At 36.2% G+C, this 25486-nt stretch overlaps 1 long non-coding RNA gene across 1 annotated transcript in view; it reads right to left on the reverse strand.

Moving 5' to 3' along the window:
- The window catches only part of LOC135270136 (uncharacterized), a 323021-nt gene that overhangs the window by 21192 nt on the left and 276343 nt on the right, over window positions 1-25486 (reverse strand). The window contains exon 3 of the long non-coding RNA XR_010338386.1: window positions 5710-5864. This is a non-coding gene — a long non-coding RNA (uncharacterized LOC135270136). The remainder of the gene's footprint in view (window positions 1-5709; window positions 5865-25486) is intronic.

The raw sequence follows: 25486 nt of genomic DNA on the forward strand, positions 1-25486 counted from the left end.
AACTTCAAGAGATGAAAAATAAATATGCCAAGTGAAAAAAAAAATACTAGAAGGGCTTTAGAGAAGAGTAGATACTACAGAAGAGAATAACAATGACTGTGAAGATACAGCAACAACAAAACAAATATAAACAAATAACAGCAAACAAGCCTGATACCCACCCAAGTCTCATCTTGAAGTGTAGTTCCCATAATCATGGGAGAGACCTGGTGGTAGGTAATTGAACCATGGGGGCAGTTATCTCCATTCTTTTCTCTTCAAAGTGAGTAAGTTCTCACAAGATCTGATGGTTTTATAAGGGGCTTTTCCCCTTTAGCTTGGCACGTCTCCTTCCTGCCATCATGTGAGGAACATGTTTCCTTCCTCTTCTGTCATGATATTAAGTTTCCTGTGGCCTCCCCTGCCAAGTGGAACTGTGAGTCAATCAAACCTCTTTCCTTTATAAATTCCCCAATCTCAGGTATGTCTTTTTTAGCAATGTGAGAATGGACTAATAAAATAAATTGATATGACAGTGAGTGGTGTGCTGCTATAAAGATACCTGAAAATGTGGATGTAACTTTGGAACTTTAGACCAGTTTGGCTAACTAAGAGGACAGAAAGTTTAGAACTTCCTAGAGACGTGCACGGCTCAGAAGAGAGGAAGATGTGGGAAAGCTTGGAACTTCCTAGAGATTTTTCAAACGGCTATGAGCAAAATTCTGACAGTGATATGGACAATGAAGTTCAGGCTAAGCTGGTCTCAGATGGAGATGAGGAACTTGTTGGGAACTGGAGCAAAGGTCACTCTTGCTATGCAGAGACTGGAGACATTTTATCCATGCGTTAGAGGTCTGTGGAACTTTGAACTTGAGAGAGATGATTTATAGTATCTGGCAGAAGAAATTTCTAAGCAGAAAAGCATTCAAGAGGTGAAAGACCATAAAAGTTTAGAAAATCTGCAGTCAGACAACACAATAGAAAATAAAAACCAATTATCTGAAGAAAAATTCAAGCTGGCTAAAGAAATTTGCATAAGTAATGAGGAGCCACATGTTAATCACCAAAACAATGGGGAAAAATGTCTCTAGGGCATTTCAGAGGTCTTCCCCTGACCAATACGGGAATGACACAGCAGTAGGGGCTACCTCTATCGGGAATAAGAACCCCTTCCCCTCCATTGTTCAGGTGTCTGCTCTCCATTGTTCCATCTGTGAACGTCTTTATGACAGCCCATCTCATCACAGAGTCAGAGGCCGACACATCAGCATGACCGGGATGTGAGACATGGAGTCAAAGGAGATTATTTCAGAGACTAAGATTTGACTGTCCCACTGAATTTCAGACTCACATGGGGCCTGTAGCCCCTTCATTTTAGACTCGTATGGGGCCTGTAGCTCCTTCAATTTCTCCCAGTTGGAATGGGTGTATTTATCCAAAGCCTGTACCACCATTCTATCTAGGAAGTAACTAATCGGCTTTCAATTGTACAGGCTCATAGGTGGAACAAACTTGCCTTGTCTCAGATGAGATTTTGGACTTGGACTTTTGGGTTAATGCTGGAATGTGCTAAGTCTTTGGGGGCCTATTTGAAAGGCATAATTGTGTTTTAAAATGTGAGGACATGAGATTTGAGAGGTGCCAGAGATGGAATGATATGGTTTGGCTCTGTCCCCACTGAAATCTCATTATTAAATACAGTGAACTCCAAGTTTCTCTTCAAGGAATTAGTATGTCAGTGTGTTCAGTTCTTTGTTCACCATTTTAAAGTTTAACTTCCTTGTAGTTTTAGTAAACCTTTTCCATCAGTTCTAATCAGTAGTTCACATCTGCTCCCCTGGTCCCCTGCTTCATCCTGACTCATACCGGTCACCTGCCCTGGTCACCTGCTTTGACCTAGGTCACCCCTGGCTACCTGCTCTGACCTGTCCCATAACTGTCCTTCCTGCCAAACTACCCAACCCACCACTCCAGCTTGTACTCCTGCTCCCCATAAAATAGTCCATCAGAATTAGACTAGACTATAGGGTCTAACCCTAGCCAATAGGGGAATGACACAGCCATAGGGGCTATCTACATCAGGAATAAGAACCCCTTTCCCCTTTCTTGCCCAGGTATGTGCTCGTCATTGTTCCATCTGAGAGCCGCACCCTTCTATAGAAGTAAATTGCCTTGCTGAGGAAATTTATATTCAAGTGCTACTTCTTTTGCAGCACTGAAAATTTACATATAACATAATCTTGAATTGTAGTTCTCACAATCCCCATGCGTCAAGGGATGGAGCTGAGGGGGAGGTAACTGAATCATGGGGGTGGTTACCTCCATGCTATTCTCATGATAGTGAGTTAGTTCTCTTAAGATCTGATGGTTTTATAAGCGGCTTTTCCCATTTTGCTGGGCACTTCTCCTTCCTGTCATCATGTGAAGAAGAACATGTTTGCTTCCCCTTCTGCCATGATTGTAAATTTCCTAAGGCTCTGAAGAGCTGTGAGCCAATTAAACCTCTTTCAAGTTACCCAGTCTGGGGGATGTTTCCATTAGCCATGAGAGAATGAGCTAATACAAAGTCCTATGCTAAAGATTGACTGGCCATCAAGGCAAAACCCTATCTCTAGCCAAAAAATTCAAAAATTAGCTGGGTGTGGTGGTGCATACCTATGGTCCCAGCTACACAGAAGGCTGAAGCGGGAGGATGGTTTGAGCCTTTGAAGCAGAGGTTGCAGTGAACCAAGATCACACCACTGCACTCCAGCCTGGGTGACAGAGTGAGACCCCATCTGAAAACAAAAACAAAAACAAAAAAGTTCTGCACTAAAAAAAGTGAAGGAGGAGGAGGAGAAGAAAGAGGAAGAGACTGAACAAATGAGCAGAGTCTTATTTACAACTGTTACAATAACATGTGGTGTAACACGTGTGTAGTTAGATTTCCAGAAAGAAAGAAGCTGGAAATAATTGAAGAAATTATTACTATTTTTCTCAAATTTGTTAAAAATTATAAATTCATATCCAAGAATTTCTCGAATTTAATCTAGCATAAACAGAAAGGAAACCGTACTAAGTATATTATGTTTGAATTGATGAAATCAAATAATTAAAAATTATTAAAGGACTAAAAGAAAAATAAAACTCTAGGTCCCTACATACTAGAGTAAAAAGATAAGAACTACCTAACACACCTTGGCAACAACTCTATAAGCCATAGTAAGATAGTACAATGGCATCTGACATTAACAAATGAATTGGTTGCCCCACTGTATAGATCAGAAGAGATAACAGATTTATTCTAGAACATCTACAAATACTGACAAACATACACATGTATCTACCCATAAATACAGGAAGAAAGTGTACGTAATGTAAAAATATATTTAAAAAAAATCACATGCTTAAGCCCAACTTTATCACACTAAAGCCAAAGTATGTCCAAGCGCTTGACCTTCTCAAGTAAGGGCGCTCTGACTCTTTCTTTAGTTCTTATGACTCAGTTTGCATATTAACACCATATCAAAGAAATGAGAACTGGAAAGAAACTGACAACATTATTTCTTTTTCCACGGAGTTTTTCTTCATGTAGGTTGGCCTTTCTTGAAGCACTCTGAAACCAATATGTCTGTTTTTGGAGAAAATTTTAAAGATTCCACATATATGCATCAGATCTCAGATTATGTGCAGAAGATAAAGAGATAAAGGCACATATTGTACTTTCTTCTTTGTCATACTTCACTGGCTGGACTCTTAGAAGACAAATTTAATCAATTCAATACTTATAGTACTCATCTACCACATTCCAAGCAGTGTGACAAGCATGTGGAAAGGGTCCTCATGAACAGTGTGCATTCCATGCCATATACAAGGTCAGCCAAGGAAATGGGGAGTTGTAGCTGAAATCCTTGGCATAACGTTTGTCCACTAGGAGGAAGAGGCAGGAGGAAGAGGCATTATCTTTTATATTTGTATACCCTGGGTGTATCTATTTCAAACTTGTTTTTTTGTGGGAAGGGGGTCTTGAAAGTATCTCCTTTTCTTATTCACACAAATGCATCCAATTTGCTCATAATGACACTATTTAATATGAGTGCATTAATGTTTCAATCCAATGTAAATATTGTTAGGACATTAAGTAGATGATTCTCTTTTCTGATTCTGTTTACAAAGCCTGGGAACTTAGCGTTGTGTGTCTTCCAAGAGAGTTTTTGTAATAGAGAGTGTATACATATAACATTAAGTATGATTAACACAGGATTGTCCAAGAGAACTGTTTATTTTTCCTACTTACCATACTACTGTAATAATCAGTTAAAAATCTCCAAAAAGAGACTATTTATGAAGTTGAATAACTGGAAGAATTTCTTTAACTCAGGACTTCATGAAAATAATAGATGAACTTTTTGAAGAATTACTGAACCTCACTCTGCAAAGAGAATGCTACATAGAAATCTATATGAATATATATATATATTATAATATATATATATATAGTAATCTGGTAATCAGTCAGAACTTAATACCCATTCTAGAAGGAATAATTAAAATATTGCAAGAGGGAAGAGAACTAACATAAGAGATTAGGGGCCTGCCAAATCACTGACTGACCTGGTGGGGCAGAAGTGAAGAGGCAAGGTCTACCCTATTAAGGTCAAGAGAACTCAACCATAACTACCAGAGTTCTGTCCAGAGGCTAGAAGGCTGCAGATACTTCTGCTGTGTCCTCCACAGCTACTTTTTATACCCATGAAGCTAGTGATGAAAACATGGAATACTGAGTTGATGCTTCAATTGTCTCTAGTAATCTGTATCTATCACCAACAACAGAAAATGAAAACCAGCCTCCACTTTGTCTCACAACAGTCTGGGAAACAATGTGTTGTGTGTTTGTTTTACCTTTCCAATTAGAGAGGAAGGTCAATGCAGGCAGTGAGGGCAAATCTAAGGTTGTCTACCCCATTTAGTATCCTGAATCAGTTAAGCTAAGGAGCAGTGCATAACAAACAAAGCTACAAAAGGGCTTCCAATATATGTCCTGTCAGTGTTGCTAAATGAAAAGCCGTGCTTCTATATCCTCATGTTCATTTTTTATTAACCACAAGTTAAGTGTAAACTATAATCTGCAGACTGCTTCTTGCTCAGGGCTATTGTTACTGACCCATCGATAGTCTTCATTGCTTTTAGGCTGTTGCTCAAAGTTTACTCTGAAATGTATTAATAGCTTACTGTAGTAGGCTTTATTTACCTTCACTCTATAATGGATGTTACTGTTATATTTTTTACTTAGGTATGGAGGTAGCATTTAGATTCTAAACATTCATGCTTCCTTTTAACTGCTATACTAATGTTAATTGTTCTGGTTTTGGTGGCTGGGGATGGAGGCAACAGAGAATGGGCCTTCTAGAAAGGGTTGGTCCTGAAATCTCCTGAAAACTCCCCAAAGTCACTCAAAGGAGAGATTTCCTTATTTAATTGTGATCCAATGTAGCACAACATTTTTGCTTTACAGTTTTAATCTCCTATACATATAAAATGCACAAAATTAATTTTTTTCTGTTAAAGCATTACTCTTAATCTCATAATTGAGTCCTCTGAGAAGGCAGTTATGCTATAATAGGATATTACTAGCTATAATATCAAGATATCTCTAATGATGCAATTCTGAGAGAATCTGCTGAGAGATACATTCCTCAAGGCAAGCTGGAAAAGCACTAGATTCAGAGGTGAGTCCACTCTAGAGCTTACCTGGAGGATGGCTTTCCTTTTGTTCCATCAGAGGTTGAAAACTTCAAGTACTCTCTGTTCAGGCAAATAATTATACTTCTCTCTGAGTGAGGTTCTGGAATAATTATGTGCATTCATTCCATCAGAGCAGTATTTCTGTATTGCTGAAGGCAACCCTGCAAGTAGCAATTATAAAGATTAAAAATGGAATTAAAGAACTCTTCAATTTTGAGAAATATATTTAGTGGATGATACTGCCTAACACTTCAAACATTTCTGAATACCCAGGATGCAAAAAACTAATATGTCTAATCAACTTTCTCTTAGAAAACCTATTCTTGTTGGCCGGGCGCGGTGCCTCAAGCCTGTAATCCCAGCACTTTGGGAGGCTGAGGCGGGTGGATCACGAGGTCAAGAGATCGAGACCATCCTGGTCAACACGGTGAAACCCCGTTTCTACTAAAAATACAAAAAATTAGCTGGGCATGGTGGCGCGTGACTGTAATCCCAGCTACTCAGGAGGCTGAGGCAGGAGAATTGCCTGAACCCAGGAGGCGGAGGTTGCGGTGAGCCGAGATCACGCCATTGCACTCTCCAGCCTGGATAACAGGAGCGAAACTCCGTCTCAAAAAAAAAAGAAAGAAAAAGAAAGAAAACCTATTCTTTTCAACTTAGTTTCCCCCAAGACAATTTTCTTTTCATATTTAGTTCTTAGAATTACACCAATGGGGAAAAATAGAGGCAGGAATTAAACTGATCACATACAAATACAGCCTAATTTTCTACTGAGTATTTTTAAAGTGGGCCTATTTTAGAGCTAGCCAATGTGCATGGAGTATGCAGCATGTAACCTTTTAATTTTTCTCACCATTGTTCCTGCCACTGCCTCATCAAAGTTGCTTTTTAATGTCTACACATCATGATCTGTGGGAATAGGCTTCAGAAGAAAGAAAAAAATATTAAATGACCTATGCTAATTCTATTTCTCATCCAGTTCCACAGTTCTGAGGCTGCATTATCAGGTAGGGAGACTTCTGAATTATAAAGAGTCTCCTCTCACTTCTCCACTGCCTCTCAGCAAAAGTCCTGTGGACACAAAAGAATTTCATAGGGAGAAGCCTATTCTCAGTTTGGGAAGTTCTCCAGCAATTCAGTGAAGTTAAAAAAACTTTTGTTTCTCTGGAATCTGATCTACATAAATGAACTGGCAAGGGTTTAGTAAGCAAGATGTTCAAGTATTGACTTAGAAATAATCATTTACAAAGCAAATTAAGCCTACTTGTATTTCATTCACCATAATTGCAGTAGAGGTGAGGAACTGCCTTATGGAACTTGCTCCTGGGTTTACCTCCTATGTTTAAAGCTTCAATTATTAAAATAATCTTAGGGCAATCAACTACTTTGTAGAAATTATTTATATTTCCATCTGTCCTAATAATGGCTTTCATTTGAAAAGGAAAAAAAAAATAGTACAGAAGTAAAACAAGTATCATGCTTTGGATGTCTCTTTAACTCTCCTTCATTCTAAAATGTTCTTCAGCTTTTCTTTGCCTTTCATGACCTTGATGTGTATTTCTTTAGGAACTTTTCATTTCCATACAGTTTTAGATTGCAGAAGCTGCAAAGATAGGACAGAGATTTCTGGGAATCTTGTACACAGGTTTTTTTTTTAAAGATTTTACATTAGGATGATACATTTGTTACACCTAGTGAACAAATATTGATATATCATTATCATCTAAAAGTCCATAGAGTTCCTAAATTTTTAATGTTTTTTTAAATCCCAGTATATCTTCCAATATACCACATTATACTTAATCATCATGTTTCTAAGAATCTTCTGAGCTGTGACAGTTTCTCAGCTGTCCCATGTTTTTATGGTCTTGATAGTTTTGAAGAATTTTGGCAGACTATTTTTGTAACATTCTTCAATTGAGTTTCTCTGATGCATTTCTGTGGCTTTACTGAGGATTGATGTGCCCTTTTGGTTGAATTCTGTGTCCCGTTGATATACCTCCATTACCGTATGGGTGGGTGGGTGGGGGTATGTTGTTTTTATTTTTGTTTTCCATTACACTTCACCTTTTTTCACCAAAACAAGCCCCAGTGCAGGCCATATCATGTGCTTTCTGAGAGAATGAAATGAGAACAAAACATCATCTCTGAGACTCATGTTCTTGCCAAAAATACATAATCTGAGCAGAATTATAAGAAAGCACCACACAAATTCAAATTAAGACACGCTACATAATACGTATACTGACTCCTCAAAAATGTCAATGTCTATTATTATCTAATGGAAAGAACCTGGCTCATTGAAGAAATGGCTGATTTAAGTACTGAGAGGGGGAATATTCAAGATAAACCAAAGGCTTCTTTTGGTGCAAAAAAAGTAACCGTGTTCATTACTGGTCATGTTAACTGTGATCATTTCATTTAGTTAGTTTTTGAAAGATTTCTCCACTAAGAGTCATTACTGGTAAATAAATTGTGGTTATGTACGTATCCTATTCTCATTAAACTTTTACTCCCAGTTCAAATACATATTAATTCTTGCCTTAATTTATTATTACTATGTAGATTGAGAATTTTTGATTTTATAATTCCATCATTCCGTGTATTACTTTGCCTCATCTCTGGAATCATCCATTTCTTCAATGAGACTCCATTTGATTTAGTGGAATATGTTATATAGAAAACAAGATCTAGGCACCAGCTATACTCATTCCTACTAGGCTTTCATTGATTCTAAGCCCTCTAAGAAGACATAAAATCCCCCTACTTAAAATGTTATGATCTTAATGTTTGGGTCTGCCTACTGAACACCCAAATTCATTTGTTGAAACCTAATCTAATACATGTTATGGTGTTAGAAAGCAGGGGTCACGGAAATCTGATTAAGTCATGAAGGCAGAACCCTTGTCAATGGCATTAGTGCCCTTAGAAAAGAGGCCCAGAGAGCTGCCTCCCACCTTGCACCATGAGAGGACACAGGAAGAAGGAGCCATCGCCATCTATCAAACAGGAAATACACCCTCACAAGACATCCAGTTTGTTGGCACTTTAATCTTAGATATCACAAGTTCCAGGACTTTGATAAATAAATGTCTGTTGTTTCTAAAACACCAAGTTTGTGATATTTAATTATATAGGCTTGAATGGAGTAACACAGAATTTCTTTCCTTTTTATAGTCGAATGCCAACTAGCCAATCAATACATGTGGAAGGAATTATAGAACTAGAAAACCACCATTTGTCAGCCTTCATAGCAATTATGTGATTAAGGCAAGAAACATCAGTGGAAGTTAAACTTAGGGGGCAAAGTTTGATGACAAAATGCGTATGGCCTATATACATGTATATATAATACATACAATAGATACATAACATATGAACATTATTTGCTATATTATCTGCCTAGTTATACTGAAAACCTTAAAATTACATTGATTCCTCCAATTCCATTTCAGTATCACAGGGTTTATTCTAGTTTTATATGAACGATCCATTCCCTTCTCTAACAGTGAGAATCCTGACTTCTTTATTTCCATTATATGTACTTGTCTACTCAGTCCTGAAATATATAGTTTCACAAATTCTAATTTATAAAATTGGAAAAAACAAACTTACTAACCAGAGTCTTGCATTTCTTCACAATTCCTTTGCATAGAGCAGAAAATTTCGTAATAAAAATACTGTGTGCAAATAGTGGAGTCCCTTTTTAAAAATTTCCTTCAGTGTAATTGTATTATTCATGTGAAATACAGTTAGATTCATTTTCTTTCTGTTTTTATTTCATGTTTTCCTTTTTATCCTTATTGATTTTAACATTTGTCTGTGCCCAGATTTTTTTTAATGATCCTTATACTCATCAAGCAATTTTAATTTCAAATGCTATTTTTATTAAGTTGCTATCCTATAGAATCAATGATACTATATTTTTATGTGTGTGTATGTGTGTTTGTGTTGTTGTTGTTTTCAGACAGGGTCTTTCTGTTGCTCAGGATAGAGTGCAGTGGCAAGATCTTGGATCACTCTGCCAGGCTAAAGTCATCGTCTCACCTCAGCCTCTCGAGTAGCTGTGACTACAGGCCCACACCACCACACCGAGCAAATTTCTGTAATTTTTTTTTGTAGAGATGGAGTATTGCCATGTTGCCCAGGCTGGTCTTGAAATCCTGGGCTCAAAGCATCTGCCCATCTCTGCCTCCCAAAGTGCTAGGATTACAGGCATGAACCATCATACTCAGCCCAGTCAGACTTTTACAGTAAATAGTAAGTTTACTATAGTGAGTAAATGGTGCCAAGTTAAAAATAAAAGACAGTATTTATGGCAAACACCTTAAGAACAAGTTCAAGATGAATATATATTGAGATGTGTCCTACCTTTTTACTTGTTACAATGATTAAGCCTTTTCTCATTTCAAGGAGAATTGTATATACAAGGAATTTCAGCTCTTAATTTATATTTGCTCTAATTTCACACTTTTAATAATTAGAAGTGTAACAAAGCTACTTTTATATCTAGAAAATTCAGAGTAATGCCTTGCTTTTACGATAATTTCAAGTTTAGGAGGAAGATTTTTTAGATATTCAGTTGAAAAACTTACCTCTCCCTTCTTAAACATTCTTAATTACTGCTTACACTAACACAATTGTGTTCCAATGAAGAAAAGGAATATTGTCTTGACCAAACTGATTAAAGCTTATGTTCATTAATATATTTTCTTTTCAAATCCAGAATCCTGGCCTCAGAATTACATGTGATTACTTTTCCTTCAATCCTATTATTCTGAAAGAAAAATAATCTGTCCTATCTTTCAACTGAGAAACTAATAAGCCTTGACCTAAATTGAAGCTCCTAGGACTGAAATTAGATATAGCAAAAAATTTAATAGAATCTTAGAGAAACCTTCAGTATCTTCCAGTCAAACAGTTTTCATTTTAGAGATAAGGAAAACAAGGCTTAGAGAATTTAAATGGTTTACTCAATACCATATACATAAGCATACATCTATTGCTTAAGCACTGTTATGCCAAATCCCTATCCAGCACTCTGGTCACTGGTCTATCCATTCATTGACATATTTTTAAACATTTAAAGGAAGCACTAGAATAGCTTATAGAGTCCACGTTTCTCAAAGTCACCACAATGAAACACTGACATTCACTGAAACATTTTTACCTCTATTCACTTTAAAGACAGAAGAATTAGAACATTCCAGAAGCCAAGTATATGTTTTAATCCCTTTTCAATTCACCTTGAGATAGAACAAAATATACAGTACAAACTGAGCTCTAAATATCTAATTTTGAGAAAAGGACAACAAATAAGTTGAGATTTAATTAATTAATTTATTTATTTATTTATTTAGAGATAGAGTCTTGCTCTGTTGTCAGACTCAAGTGCAGTGGTGTGATCTCAGCTCACTCTAACCTCCATGTCCTAGGTTCAAGCAATTCTCCTGCTTCTGCCTCCTGAGTAGCTGGGACTACAAGCACTTGCCATCATGCCCAGCTAATTTTTGTATTTTCAGTAGAGACAGGGTTTCACCATGTTGGCCAGGATGGTCTCCATTTCTTGACCTCATGATCCGCCCACCTCAGCCTCCTAAAGTGCTGTGATTACAGGGTAAGCCACTATGCCCGGCCAAGTTATATTTGTTTAAATATAATTAACAGAGAAACACCTATTTCTACAAAAATGGAGTAGAGATTGGGGAATGATTTAGCTTTCCTTTAAAAAACTCTCTAGATCCTTAATTGATAATTTAATATTTTCTAATCTCCCCATGCCTCAATTTCACCAACTGTAAAACGAGTAATTTTGCCCATCTGATAAAAGTATTGTGAGGATTAAACTATTTAATATATACAAAGTACTAAGGATTCTGCCTGGCCTAGTGGGCACAACATTTGCACGCACTATTAATATCTGGTTGCTTTCATTACTTTGAAAATTGTTTTGTTCCGAGCTATAGACCTGAATTCAAGCCTCTACTCAATTAATGCAAACTATGCCAGCTTAAGAATAGTATTTTACCTCTCTGGAACTACTCCAAATCTTTGAAACAGTATAATGGATTCTATTCCACGTGGTTGCTTTAAAGGTGATTTTTTAAACCCAAAAAACTAAATATGAAGTTTTCAGCCTAGTGCCTATTATATTTTAAGAGCTATTAAATTATGCCTTTCTCTTACATACCCACATCACTCATGTGATGTATACCCATGAAGATATATACCCATGATATGTGGGTATACATACATACATATATAGATACTTATATAGAGAGTATAGTATTTTAATATTCAGTTCAAAATATGCAGTTGTGAGTAGGGAAAGCCTCCTGAGATCTTCTAAACAAGGCATATTGACACATTCATAAAACATCAAACCAGGAAGCAAATGAGATCAGTACTACATTCATCTTTCTAAAAGAAGAAGAAAAATTATAATGTTGGAAATTAAAGACTTACCAACTTAACTTTGCTATGAGAAACAAAAGTAAACTACAAAATTTATGATGAGTATAAAAAGACTCTGAGAAAGTACTAGGGCACTGTCAGTTAAAATGAAACACTGAAGACCTTGAAGGATTCAAAAAGATCTCTGAAGAAATTTCATTTATTATTTTGATGTTTTGGGGAATTTATGTTGCTTGATCCACTCTAAGAGTTTAAGATACGTTAGGAAGCAGGGAGGGAGTATATTAGTCAATCTTCACGCTGCGGATAGAGACATATTCAAGATGAGTAATTTGTATGGGAAAAAGGGTTTAATGGGCTTACAGTTTCGCATGGCTGTGGAGGTCTCACAATCATGGCAGAAAGCAAGGAGGATCAAGCTATGTTTTACATGGATGGCAGCAGGCAGAGAAGGCTTGTGCAGGGAAACTAGTATATTTAAAATCATCAGATCTTGTGGGACATTTTCACTATCACAAGAACACCACAGGAAAGACCTGCCCCAATTATTCAATTATCTCTTACCATGTCCCTCCCACAACATGTAGAAACTATGGGAGCCACAAGATGAGATTTGGGTGAGGACACAGAGCCAAACCATATCAGGGAGGGAATGAGAATAGTAGGTGAGATTTGGGCAAGGACACAGAGCCAAACCATATCAGGGAGGGAATGAGAATAGTAGGTGAGATTTGGGCAAGGACACAGAGCCAAACCATATCAGGGAGGGAATGAGAATAGTAGGTGGGATTTGGGTGAGGACACAGAGCCAAACCATATCAGGGAGGGAATGAGAATAGTAGGTAGGATTTGGGTGAGGACACGGAGCCAAACCATATCAGGGAGGGAATGAGAACAGTAGGTGGGAGGATGTCAGTAAAGAGGGAACACCAGGAGGCAGGAGGGAGAAATGGAGGTGGTCCTACCACATGGCTTAGCAACCTTTTAACCGTAAAGATTAATGATTGTTTAAGTCATGGTAGAAGCCACAAGAATGAAACAAGGGTTAAAGGAGAAATGTACTAAATATTTCCTATCAACTACTAAGCTAAGCATGAAGTAACTCAATGTAAGCTGTTTAGGCTTTGTGCTACTAGGCTCAATAGAACATTACTGCTGCAACCAAGAACACTTATGAAAAGAAAAGTCAAATAAATATATTAATGATGAAATTAGTTACATTGCAAAACTTTTCAGAAATATGTATCTTCCAACTTTTATTCTCAATGTAGATTACAAACATAGCCGCTAAACAAAACATTCACCCTAAATCCAAGATCTCTTAAACTTGCTCACAAACAGTCTGCATAGGCTCCTTCTGTTTTGTTTTCCTTCTAGTTCAATCTTATTATACAGCTTCCCTGAGGGATTATTTGACTAAAGCCTAGATTCACCCATCAGTTCAACAAAAGGTATCCTTTCATATTTGCCTTCAAAAGTAAAAAATAAAAACTTGGTCTTATTTAATTATTAACTAAAAGGTGTATCTCAAAAGGAAAATCATGTGTTTTGTTCCCTGCTCTATCTCCAGATTTAGCACAATGCTTACATAAAGTAAAAATATATTTGTTAAATGAAAAACTCTAAGTTCCCTTCCCTTGTTTAATTTTGTTTTCCACACTTACAAGGAAATGAAGATAGAAGGACACATCTAAAAATGAAAATCTTTTCTCCTTGGATAGGCTTTATGAGAGAAAGAGGTAAGGGAAGGTCCCCAAGAAAATTAGACACCTAATATAGCAAAGAAATACTAAAATATTCTTTGATATTAAAATACTTATTATTTAGTAAACTAGTGTTTACTCATTCCTGCTTAACATTGTGGCTGATAGGAAATGTTTAATAAATTGCCCCTTATTTTCTTGTTTCATTCCCCTGGCTTTTACTATGACTTAAACTAGTGTTTACTAAATAGTGATTAGCATTGCTTATATTTCAGAATAATTTGGAAGGTTATAATAGCTCATAATAGGCTAGAATTCATAGGTGACATTTTCTTATAAATATGAAGCAATTATAAATGGGAGAGCAATTTGCATTAATAAACTTGATATCAAAGGACAGTGTGTGCCAACATCAAATGGGTTGCATGTTTAGCAAAGGCTAAGGATGCTCACAGGTAGAAATTATTACAGGCTAGTGGCATGAATTCTAAATGGGACACAGGTGATTAACTGAATGTTTCATGCTAAACTCTACCCTGATGATGTTAGTGAAAATAATTTATTTAATATTTTATTATGTGCTATTAGAAGGACTCTCTCCTATTACCACCATCCTCTATATACTATCCAAACTTATAGTTGTTATTTAGTAATATGATTGATAGGAATAATAAAATATTGAATGCTAGTTCCACTAATTTACTCAGCATTTAACAATTATGTGTTGGTGTGTGACAACCCACAATATAAAATGTACTGTTCAAGTGCCTATTTCAAAGCGGTGAGGAGAAAAAATATATCTCCTATTTTCATGCGGCTCACATTCCAGTAGGTGAGATATTTAATTAAAAAGTTAAGAAATATATAATATTATTTCTTATACAGTGTGCCATAAAAACAATAAACTGATTAACAAGAAATAGAGTAACCCAGAGGGAGTACTTTAGTAATACTAATGTGTCCTGGAACTCTTCTATGGAACTACATTTGGTTGACCTCTGAAAAATAAGAATGAATGAGACTCATGAAGTGCAGTGGGAAAATAAATCCAGGTAAAAGAATGACAATTGCAAAGCTCTCTATGTAGAGAAAAAGCTGAGTTGCTGATGGAAAGGAAAAGGAAGCTTATGTGATAAGGGAATAATGGTTTAGTTGTGAATGTTAAGAGATGAGTCAAGAAAACTAGAAAGAAACTAGGACACACTGTGGATTTGTAAGCCACGAAAAGCATAATAGATTTTATTCAAAGAGCAATGTAAAACAGTTCTTGAATTGTGTGCACAAATAAAACAGAGAAGTAACGGTATGATCAGTGCTTGTGAAGATCATCTGGGCTGCTGGTGAATGGGCTCCGTGAAGGATGGATCAGAAACAGGGATGAGACAAGTGATTCTACGAGAACTGAAGTGAGATGAGAGTGAGAAGGACTAGGATGGGGCACTGGAGACAGACAGTGGTGATGACTTAGAACTCTCAGGGTCTCACTGAGGTCAACCTCATTCAGTAAGTACAGTTGTCATATACTGGGATGGAGCAGAATGGATATTGAGGGAATAGCCATAATGCCCACTATAACATAAATTTAAAAATTTAGATAAAGGAAAAGTGTTTATGTTACAACAAAAGAAAAAAAAAGATAATTACTTGGAGGGTAGACAGATTTCGCATTAATATTAGTAAACTGTGTTTTATAGCAGAATTTGATCATTCAACCACAAGACGGACTGCCTTATAATGTAGAGACACCTGTCAATGTTTTACCAAATACTGGTGTTCAATGAGGCAGAGTTACAGAGAATAGGTTATATTTCTGTGGTGCAGCAAATAAATGGTTTAAATTCCCTTTCCAAATCTAAGATTCTGTAAAAACAATGAGGGAATGTGTTCTCTTCCCGGGTCCACAAGGGGGCGTAGTTTTAAGGGCAAGAACTTCCCAGCACCATGCCCCCCTCCCATCTCTCTCCATCCAGGAGATTTAACAGTTTCCGTTTTAATTTTCCCGGCAAGGCAAAGGGTCAAAAGTCAGTCACTCCAGCGAAAGTTCTAAGTAACTCCTTTCATTGCCCTGGAGTCTTAGAGAAGGTGGGAGTTCTTCCCAGGTGAAGTCCCCTTCTTCCACACCCCTTTGGACTCCATGTTTGCGTCCCCTTCCACAAACACTCCCTTCATGGAAGCCATCTTTCTCTCTCCTGGATTTTCCCTCTGGAGTCCCCTTCCACACTCTCTGGTGGAAGCCTGTCTTCCCCTCCAAAACCTTATCTCTCTCTCAATTCCCTTCCACTCACTGTGGAAGCTCTCATTCCTCTCCTGGATTCCATCTTTCTGGAGTCTCTCACTCAGTGAGGAGAGTTTTCCTTCTCTGGTTTTCTCCCTCTGGGAAGCCTTCTCAGTATGAGAGCAGCTTTTCTTTCTCTCATTCAGTGTGGGAGCCAGATGTTTCTTTCTCTGTTCTTCTCCTTCTTCTCTCTCTACCTAAATAAATCACTTTCTACAAACACTTGGGAGTCCGGCATTTACTGTGCGCTGTGCCATGGTCTCCTCTCCCATTCTTGAGGAGTGACAGACCAAGAACCTGGAGAAATGTCCTCTCAGGGGAACTGAGGGATCCCCTGAGCCTCTGAACCCCAACATTACAACAATGAGGCATGGTTTTCTATCACTTAACATAGTCATATTTCATGTCTAAGAGGCCAGGCAGTTAAGAGATTTTTAAACATTTAATAAGCAGTTATTTAAACATTTTGTCACATAGCAGGTATAGTATTTTTCAATAATTTATCAAATATGGAGTCGCTTGTTTTTCTCTCTTAAATCTGTCATACATCTGGTATTGGTGAAATTTCGGCTCTTGAGTCTTAGTTATTTTACTGCCACAGATTCTGCATGGAAGTACATTTCTAAGCTTCCTTGTGTGTCTTATCTGAATATACAAAACTTTTTTGCCAGTTAGTCAAGATGAATGACCTAGGTTAAAGGACAGTGACTCCATATCCTTCCTTTCACTCTGCTCTGCTCAGTGACCTTGAACTACTTATTTCCTGTCTCTGTCTCTTAAGTTCGTATCAGTGACTACAGTGAAGACAGTGAAAAAGAATTCACAGAAATTCAGTACTACAAAACCAAACCGTGCCTTGTTTCAAAACAAGTGAGCCATTAATGAGATCTTAAAATAACACTTACTTCTATTAACTAGAGAAAAAGCCTTTTCCTCGCTTCTATTCCATTCTACCAATGTCCTAAAGTACTTAAACCAGAGATTTGGAGTTAAGCCTCAACAAAAATTACAGTTAACATGTACACAATTATATTTAATTCAGTTTTTAAAATATGTAGATATATCTGCAAGGTGATAAAGAACTATGATACAATTTCACCAATGAGGATACAACAGATCAGAAAAGGTAATTAATTTTTCATACACCAAAGAGGAGTTTCAGCTCCCATAAGAAGGCTGATGCAGGGTTTGTACAGCCTGAACCTTATACAATTTGGGATATGTGTGTGAGAAAGCTCTGTATAGGAAAAATACACAAATTGTAAATATATTATGTATGAAATATATTTGCCAATGAATAAAGAAATCCGAATAAACTAAAAACTTTAGAGATAGAAAAATATTAACAATCACAAAACCCCAAAGAGTAATATGACATTTTTGATTATTACTTTCTGACACACTTCTCTAATACTTTTTTCTTATATTGTTCTGTTTATGACTGGATCATTTGTCCATATAACAAAGCTTTTACAATTTTACAGAGTTATTTAAAACATAATTTAATCTTTTCTTTCACTTTTTTGATCTACCTGCTTTATTGATATTTAGAAGTTTATATGAGAAGACAGGAGAAAAATACTTTGCCCCTTTAATATCTCAAAAATTTGGTAAGAGGTAGTGTATTAGTTCATTTTCATACTGCTATGAAGAAACACCCGACACTGGGTTATTTATAAAGAAAAGAGGTTTAATGGACTCACAGTTTGGCATTGCTGGGGTGGCTTCAGGAAACTCAGAATCACTGGCAGAAGACAAAGGAGCAAAGCAGGCACCCTTTTCACAGGGCAGCAGGATGGAGGGAATGCCATCTTGGAAAATGCCAGAAACGTATAAAGCCATCAGATCTAGTAAGACTCACTCACTGTCATGAGAACAGCATGAGGGAAACCACTCCCATGATCCAGTTATTAACACCTCAACCTGGTCCCATCCTTAACACATGGGGATTATGGAAATTATGGAAATTAAAATTCAAGATGAGATTTTGGGTGTGGACATGGTCAAACTATATTAGTTGGGCATTCTGGAGCTTTCCACATGAATGAACATGGTACACAGTTTAAATTATTAATATTTATATACACATAATTTACATACTTCATTACAACTTAGCCTCACCAGCAGAAAGGAATTGCTACTTCCTCCATTTGACAGATCAGAGGCTCAGAAAAGTCAATTTGAGAAAATTCACAAAATTACCACGAGGTGGGTTCACGCCTGCACTGCCTGACTACAAATCTCATGCACATGCACTCTAGTGTTCTGTTACATCTTGACATGAGATACTAAAATAAAAGGGAGGCACGTTCTACATAGAAGAAATGGAATGAAACATTCGATCGCCAAATCTCAAATATTCTTTAGATCTTACAGCCCACACTTTTGGGCAGCAAAGAACTTAGACTTCCATTCTCTTCATGGCATTACCGGGCCAGGCACGTCCTTTTATAATCAAGACCTGATAATTCCCAAACAATTTCGGCTCCAGTTGTCCGTTTTTCATATTCTGTCATTTGGATTCTTTTTCTGCAGTGACTTTTTATCTTAAATGGAAAGAACAAGTCCATATTCTCTGTACTCTCAAATGACCCAGATTCACATTCCTATGGAATTTAGTTTTCCTACGGAACAAATGTGATAAAAATGTAGCCCATTTAGAATACCTCTTTCATGTTTACTAACTGCTTACGACCTGGGTTGTAATAAATAACAACTACATTGCTTGAAAACAAATATAAGATTCTCTTTTGCTCTATAAGATTTAAGTCTCTAGGAACATGAGCCAAAAGTCTAACAAAACCACGGAGAGGGTAAATAATTTTTAAAAGAAGTAAGCTTTATTTTATTGACAGTTTTTAGCATAAAGAGCTGTTGAATTTTGTCGAAGGCCTTCTCTGCATCTATTGAGATAATCATGTGGTTTTTGTCTTTGATTCTGTTCATGTGATGGATCATACTTTTAGATTTGCACATGTTGAATCAGACTTGCATCCTCCCCGTGATGAAGCTGACGTGATCATGATGGATAAGGTTTTTGATGTGCTGTTGGATTCGGTTTGCCAGTATTTTATTGAGGGTTTTGTATCAATGTTCATCAGGAATATTGGCCTGAAATTTTCTTTCTTTTTTTTTTTTTTTTTGAGATGGAGTTTCGCGCTCGTTACCCAGGCTGGAGTACAGTGGCGCGATCTTGGCTCAACGCAACCTCCGCCTCCTGGGTTCAGGCAATTCTCCTTCCTCAGCCTCCTGAGTAGCTGGGATTACAGGCACGCGCCACCGTGCCCAGCTAATTTTTGTATTTTTAGTAGAGACGGGGTTTCACCATGTTGACCAGGATGGTCTCGATCTCTTGACCTCGTGATCCACCCGCCTCGGCCTCCCAAAGTGCTGGGATTACAGGCGTGAACCACTTCGCCCGGCCTGAAATTTTCTTTTTTTAGTTGAGTTTCTGCCAGGTTTTGGTATCTGGATGATGTGCATCTCGTAAAATGAGTTAGGGAGGATTCCCTCTTTTTGTATTCTCTGGAATAGTTTCAGAAGAAATGGTACCAGTTCCTCTTTGTACATCTGGTAGAATTCAGCTGTGAACCCGTCTGGTCCTGGACGTTTTTTGGTTGGTAGGCTATTAATCACTGTCTCAACTTCAGACTTTGTTATTAGTCTACTGAGGGATTCAATTTATTTCTGGTTTAGTCTTGGGAGGGTGTAAGTGTTCAGGAATTTATGAATTTCTTCTAGACTTACTGGTTTATGTGCATAGAGGTGTTTGTAGTAATCTCTGATGGTAGTTTGTATTTCTGTGGAATCAATGGTGATATTCCCTTTATCATTTTTTATTGCATCTATTCGATTCTTCTCTCATTTCCTTTTTATTAGTCTGGCTAGCGGTCTATTTTGTTGATCTTTTCAAAAAACCAGCTCCTCAAAAACCCCACCAAAAAGTGGGCAAACAATATGAAGACACTTTTCAAAAGAAGACATTTATGAGGCCAGTAAACATATGAAAAAATGCTCATCATCACTGGTCATTAGAGAAATGCAAATCAAAACCATATTGAGATATCATCTCATGCCATTAGAATGACGATCATTAAAAAATCTAGAGACAACAGATGCCGGAGAGGATGTAGAGAAATAGGAATATTTCTATACTGTTGGTGAGAGCATATTAGTTCAACCATTGTGGAAGACAGTGTGATGATTCCTCAAAGATCTAGAAATAGAAACACCATTTCACCCAGCAATCCCATTACTGGGTATATACCCAAAGGATTATAAATGGTTCTATTATAAAGATACATGCACACATATGTTCACTGTTGCACTGTTTACAATAGCAAAGACTTGGAACCAACCCAAATGCCCATCAATGATAGACTGGATAAAGAAAATATGGCACATATACGCCATTGAATACTATGCATCCATAAAAAAGGATGAGTTCACGTCCTTTGAGGGGACATGGATGAAGCTGGAAGCCATTATTCTCAGCAAATTGACACAAGAACAGAAAACCAAACACTGTATGTTCTCACTCATAGGCAGGTGCTGAACAATGAGAAAACATGGACACAGGGAGGGGAACATCACACACTGGGGCCTCTTGGGGGGTGGGGGGAATAGGGGAGGGATAGCAGGGGGTAGGGGGTCTGGAGAGGGGATAACATTAGGAGAAATACCTAATGTAGGTGACAGGGTAGATGGATGCAGCAAACCACCATGGCATGTGTATACCTATGCAACAATCGTGTACGACCTGCACATGTACCCCAGACATTAAAGTATAGTATAAAAAAAAAGAAAGCTCTAAAATTGTTTATGTAATTCTCAGGGGAATGTTTGTATTAAATAATTATGAATATATAATTTCTCAGATTATCTACATTTACATAAACTTTTTTTCTTAAAACACTTTCAGGATTTGTGAAAAACAGCTAACTTTGAAGTCTCTTTTTCAAAATGCTTTCATATTTTCTCATTTTCTTATATTTTAACTCTTCTTGTATTATGATATGACCCTGCATTCACAATTGCTATTTTCTATATCAGTACCACTTAAAAGTTCAAACTCCCTCTAGGGCATATCTTCTCTGAATATATGAGACTCTAAAGTTCTATGTAAATCATTTTTCTACAAGTACTGAATTGCCCTAAAAAATCGGAACGTTGTAGTTAATAAAATCTCAAGATTTGTGTCTGACTTTAACAAATAAGAGAAAAATCACTCAAACAAAAATTACGGTTGTTTAAATCAATATAGTGTACCATGAGTAAAAGGTCAAAATAATGAAAGTTTGGGCCCCCAAATGATTTGGCAAACAAAAAGTCATGTGATAGAAAAAATTACTAAACATTTTATTCCATGGGCAATGGAAAGTTATGAATCTTCATTCAAGAACTGATTCACACTGTCAAATATTCTTTAGGAATACAATTGTAAGACGACTATACTGCAGAATGAGAACCGAAAAAGACAAATTGGGAAAATCAGTTAGGAGCTCAGGAATAATATCATGAAGACAAAAGAACTTAATCAGATAAACTGAATACTTTCATTCATATTTTTTTAATATAGAAACTTTCTGCTTTATTCAAAAGAACTCTGGTCAAAAACACAAAATTAAGTTGTTTCCATTTCTTTATTATCTTTCATTTTTCCAGAGAAACAAAGCAACATGGATTTGATATATAGTTATAAAAAGAAAACAGAGAACATTTATCCAAATTGATATTGTTTTTCAAAAAAAATTCTTTAGTATAATATATATTCACAAAAACCTGTCATCTATCAAGTATGTAGCTCTATGAGTTTTTCAACATGGCTACCAAGAGAATCAGTGCTCAGATCAAGAAACAGAACACTAACAACACCTCAGCAATCCAAACATTTCAAATTCTAATTTGAACCAAGTTTGAGTCAACCTTCTTTAAGACACTAATTAAAGAAATAAACACCGTTAAAGTATTTATGTGTAAAAATATATATAATATATATTTTTAAAAGTGCAAAGTGAACATTATTTTGCTGAAGAGAAATTTAAAAGTTGTTACTCCCATAGTTTTGGTCATTCTCAATATTTTAAAATTTATGTATTTATTTAGATATGATTTCAGATTTTGAGAAAAAATACTGCAAATAATTCCTACATGCCCTTTATATATCTTCATTGACTAATATATTTTGTCCTGTTTATTTTCCATAACCATCCCTCTATCTACATGGGCATACTACTTAGCCATATGAAGGAAAGTTGGAGAAATTATGTACATTTTCCTCTAAGTAAAACTATATATAGTTTTACTTAGAGAGAGAGATATATATGTATATATATATGTATCTTAAGAATTTTCTTGTACATAACAGTAAAATGGTTAAAATCATGTAATTTAAAATGAATACACTTATTAATTCATAATCCATATTCAAGTATCATCAAATTTTTTAACTTTTTATTTATAATTTTTCATTCTGGCCTAGGATCAAAGCAAGATCAAGCATTGCTTGTTTCTTCAGTCTATTTTAATCTAGAAATCTTCAGTCTTTCCCTTTTCTGGTATTCATAAAGAACGAAAGTTACTAATTTTTTGAATGATGTTACCTCATAAGATTCATGATACGCACTTTTTGCAGAGACCACATTAGTGATGTGTCTTCGTTGGGCAGTAACACTTTTGTTGACTGACTAATTAATGGTGATGTGTACTGGACCCTTTGGTTCATGTCTTTTCTGACATTACTTTAGTGTAGAGTTACCATTTTTCTCTTTGTTGTTAGTATCTTATGGAGATACTATGCATATAGATGTATTGATATGTATTTTCATCTATCATGTCTTTACATTTCATAATTTAACTTTTCACTAAAAATTATATTTTGAAAACTTCATAGTAATTTGGAGATCATTATTACTTTTTGCAGACGCACATTTCTCTAATATAGTCAACTAATTTTTTTCAAATGAGCAAATGAATTTCTGTTTTAATAGTCTCCTATCACAAATAATTCTGCAGATAATAATCTTAAATATTTTCTTGCAGATATAGGCAAATTTACTTCTATAAAAATTCAGCTACTTTGCAGCCTCAGAAACACAGTATTAGAGTACCTGATTTCCCAAAGCATTACTGATAAAATCAAGATTTTTAATTTTTGCCAATTTGTTGTAAGGTGCTATTATTCTCTTGCTGTTGGAAAATTTGTCTTAGACTTGTTTATCTTCGTTTCTCGTGTATGTTGTTCTTTCTTTATACATGCTGTTTATGTTTGAGGAGCTTCGTGAATAAACAAATTTATGTATTTCACTAAAATCTGGCTAAAGTCCTTACAATTTTTTCTTTAATTATTTTTTAAAATTTTAATCTTATTGTGTCTCTTCTCTTCTGGATTGCCAGTTACATACATATAAAATTCTTGATATTTTCCAACAGATTCTGCATTTCATTTTTTTTCTTTTTCTCTCTGACTCAAATTGAATAACTATTGATCTGACTTCAAGATCATTGGTTTGTTCCTCTTCCATATTTTCTATGTTATAAATCTTTTCAGATATTTAAATTTCATTATATTGATTTTTACTTGCAGAGTTTTTTTTTTAAATAATTTTTATTTTTCTGTTTGCAGTTTCCTATTTTTTTCACACATTGAGAACACATTTTCTTTTACAGTATTGAGCATGATTATTGTGGCTGCTTTAAAATACTTGCTGCTAATTTCAGTATCTGGTTCGCCTTAGTTAGGTAGATGCTTAATATGTTGAAAAATTTTGATTGTATCTTGTACACTGTAGATTCTATTATAAGTCTACCAAAGTTTTATTTTTCTCTAATTTGTTTCAGTAGGTCATTAAGTTGCTTAAACTCAAATCTAACCTCTCATTTGGATGTCTGTTCAGATCTTAGTTTATCTCTTTCATTCTTAGCTGGGCTGTTTTTCGTCTGTCTCACGCATGAATAATTTGTGACAATTGTAAAATGTGTAAAACATGTTGAAACCTCAGAACAACAGTGAGAATAAAAGTCTCCTTTTAAAACTTCCCTTTGCTTTCTAGCCATCATGGATACTCCGAGTTTTGACTTTGGAGTCTTAAGGCCTAAATACCATGGTTTTTTTCACTGGGAACTTAGAACTCTAAAAAAAGTTACATATATGGTCTGCCCTTAAAATAAAAGCCAACAAATGGGAGCAGGGGGCAACCTTTGTTACATTCCTCTTCTAAGTAAATTCCCCTTTGAATATGCCTGATTGTATTCACTCTTTATGTTCTCAGATAATTTGTTTTGCATTATTTCATTGAAAGTGTGGGATTTTCATGATTTTATTTGTTCTTCATGTTGATTTATACTGATTTTAGTAGATGTGTGGAGATGTTGGGATGTGGGTGATTACTCAGGCTCTGGGAAGTCCTCTAATGGATGCTTGTTTTCCCATCAATAACATAAAATTGCAGTCAAATATGTCTGTTTGCTGCTTGACTACCAGAATCATGCATACATTATATATTATCTATGTTGCATGAATAATCAGGAAAAAAATCACTTCCTTGGTAAGTATCTATAATATAATGTAAATAATGTGGCTTTTGTTGTCTAATGTAACTGGCTTAGAAACCTGGTTCTGCGACTCACTTGCTATACTTTCCTAGGCATGTAAACTTTCTAAGCCTTATTCCTCATAATTATAAAATAGGAAAAATTACACTTTCCTTATTATAAGATGATGCATGTAAAATAGTAAATAAACTTTTCTCTCCTTGATTTTATATACAATTGAGGTTCTGTGAGGGTGAGGTTAATGGCCCAAGTCCACTTGTTAGGCCAAAACCAGGTTTAGGAGCCTAATCTTATTTATTATATGCTCTTTTTCAGTATCTCGTGCTCTGTTGTAAACTTACATAAATATTTTTTGAACTCTAGAAAGAGCTAGAACTTTTTTAGCAGTCTTTTTCATATTGCTGTTATTTGCAAATTGAAAGACTGTGAATCTTTTTTTTTTTTTTTTTTTTTTTTTGAGACGGAGTTTCGCTCTTGTTACCCAGGCTGGAGTGCAATGGCGCGATCTCGGCTCACCGCAACCTTCGCCTCCTGGGTTCAGGCAATTCTCCTGCCTCAGCCTCCTGAGTAGCTGGGATTACAGGCACGCGCCACCGTGCCCAGCTAATTTTTTGTATTAGTAGAGACGGGGTTTCACCATGTTGACCAGGATGGTCTCGATCTCTTGACCTCGTGATCCACCCGCCTCGGCCTCCCAAAGTGCTGGGATTACAGGCTTGAGCCACCGCGCCCGGCCAAGACTGTGAATCTTAATGATGGCATTAGTAATGTCAGGTCAAATCCTGTCTCAGTGTTGACAAATCAGTTACTAAAATACATACATATTCTCTTAAATATT

Source organism: Aotus nancymaae, unplaced genomic scaffold, assembly GCF_030222135.1.
Source record: "Aotus nancymaae isolate 86718 unplaced genomic scaffold, 86718_ANA_hifiasm-v0.15.2.pri h1tg000059l, whole genome shotgun sequence".
NCBI classification, from domain to species: domain Eukaryota; kingdom Metazoa; phylum Chordata; class Mammalia; order Primates; family Aotidae; genus Aotus; species Aotus nancymaae.